Here is a 2,655-nt window from a genome sequence, read left to right as displayed (position 1 = left end):
TTAGGGTTTATACGACAACATGGACCTGCATAGGCAACTTTTGTCAAAATCTTGGAAAAAAAAATCGGTGAATTATGTAGGGAATTACAAACAAATGCATTTAGTTTGTAATATTCAGAAGGAAAGGAAATATAACCATCGTTTATTTTTGATGATCTCCTCAGAATCATCCATTTATTTTTGTAAACAAAATTCAGGTCGCATTTATTGTCCGATTGAGTTGAAATTTTCCACAAATAATTTGATTACTCCAAGGAATTCCCCACTTGTATAGCTCCCATATATCTTCGTCCGATTTCAATAGCTAAAGTTGTACGACATTTGACGTAACCTGTACCAATGTATCTATTGCTCCGTTACATTTTTTCATATGTAACGTACAAATGCAATTTTTTTTTTGGAAATCGGTTCAAAGTTAGATGTACCTCACATATATTAGTTCCCCGGATTCCAAATTAGAACTGCTGTAAAGCCATAATATCCTTTCAAAAAAGGTTCATTAACATAAATTAAATTAGAGTGTTATATGGTCGGACTCGCCTGACTTTCAACCTTTGTTTCTAGCTTTAAATTGTTATGGGTATTAAGAATGTAAGCACCTCGATATATTTGTCCTAGGCCCACGATGTTATATATCAATCTTCCTATCTCTATCTTATATTTTTTGCATATTTTTTGGAGTATAATAATTCCCAGATCTGGCTCATATTATTTGACCTGGGAAGTTCCGTTACATGGGGACAATACCAAAAATTTGACCTATGTTGAAATTGTGGGAAAGACCCTCGGAATAGGTAAAATCAGAAAATATGAGCACTATTCCGAAACGTTGACTTACATTGAAAATCTTCAGCGAAGAGGTTTTCCCCTCTTAGAAACCAAGATGTCAAACAAGTGACAAATCCATTGAAAATGTGGCCAAGACCCCTATCTGAAATCAGGGGACACTTTCATATGAAGGTTATGCCGAAACGTAGGACAATGGGATGATTTATTTTTACTTAGTTAAGTGTAAGTTACATCACAAAAATTTTCCGAAATTAGTATGAAAACAAGCAAAAAATGGTTAGAGTAGTGCGGTGCCGACCACGCTATACACTACAACACTATTATATATTAAAATCTACCATGCTGGTAGATTTCGGTTTTAAAATAATGCCATGAACAATTTTCAGGAGGATATAAAACATTTTTTTTTTTGTTTAGTGCGGATATTGCAGTTCTCCTTTATAATTGGTATTTCATAGATTGCAGTTCCAATGAAATTTCTTATTAAGAAACATACGAAAAATTAAAATGTCACAATATTTACCCAATGAATTGGCAAAGTTCGGCCAGCCGTTGTTGAGTTATAAACGTAGTAATTCACATACATTTCTTTTTTTTATATATAATAAGATAATATATTTTTACCTTACAACATTGTAAGTTTGATTTTGAAAAAAAATATGTAACATAGGATGTTAATTAAATTTCTTAGCTTCGATTTTGTCCACACCTCTCATATGGTTATATATCAGGTGCGATAACAAAAAAATGTCGGTCCAATCTTTTAACAAAGATAGAGCGACATATTATGCTTCATTCTACTAAAGGATAAACATATTACACGAAAAAAAGCAAAGGCTACGTCTGACTAGTCCTACCTTGATATACCCTACCCTACTGCAAAATCTGGACAATTTAACATTTTTGCCCATTTGAACGCCTAAATATAGAGTTCAAAACAATAGGCTTCAATTCTGACCCTAATCCAACCACCATGCAAAATTTTTTGAGGATCGGGCGATAATTGCAATTTAAATGATATAAAATAATGTGAAAAAAATTAAAAAATACAATTCAATATAATGTGAGAAATATAAAATGATCTCAAGCTATAAAATTAAAAAATATCTAAAAAAAATATTTAATTTTTATTGGCAAAGTTTTACACGGTTTTCTTTTAATTTAATCTTTTATCCCAAGAGGCCATTCCAAATTGGTGAGATTTGTCAAAATCAGTCCATTTGTTCTGACTTCTAAGAGAAATAACTAACATTAATTTCGTTTACATATAGATTTTACTTATTTTGCTATATATCCATATCTTGGTTATCAGCTGTGATACTTAAAATGTCAGAAGTGACATTTTAAAGAGATTAAAAATATTCGAGGTTTAGTGGACAATGTCGTATTTCTGCTCAGCGCTAAACTTCAATCCAATGCTAGATTCAGGAAATATATCTGTTATTGGTCCATCTCAACTCATTCTTTTCTGACCCCACCCTGACCATCATGCTAAATTTCCTAGCTAGATCTACTCGGCAAGTTAGGGAGATTCAAAGAAATCACACAGCAGCGTCGTACACAGAAAGCGAAACATTAACTTGTTCATATTAAATACAATTAAAACAAGTAAGCAAAGGCTACAGTCGCGCGGGGCCGACCGTTGAATACCCTACAACACTATAATATACGATACAGTTTATATGGGCGAGATACTCAAAAGGATTCCAGAAGATATTGTGACAAATAATAAAAGAAAACCATCAGGTTTCGTTCTCTAATTTTCGAATAATAGCAACTTTAACTAATTTGCTCATTTCCAATTTATTGGTAGATGTTGCACGTAAATGGTCTTCCTAGATCTGGAACCAATATTTCCCAAAGACC

The sequence above is a fragment of the Musca domestica genome, unplaced genomic scaffold, assembly GCF_030504385.1.
Source record: "Musca domestica strain aabys unplaced genomic scaffold, Musca_domestica.polishedcontigs.V.1.1 17, whole genome shotgun sequence".
NCBI lineage: Eukaryota > Metazoa > Arthropoda > Insecta > Diptera > Muscidae > Musca > Musca domestica.
The sequence above is the reverse complement of the archived record's forward strand: the minus strand, read 5'-3'. Positions refer to the sequence as shown.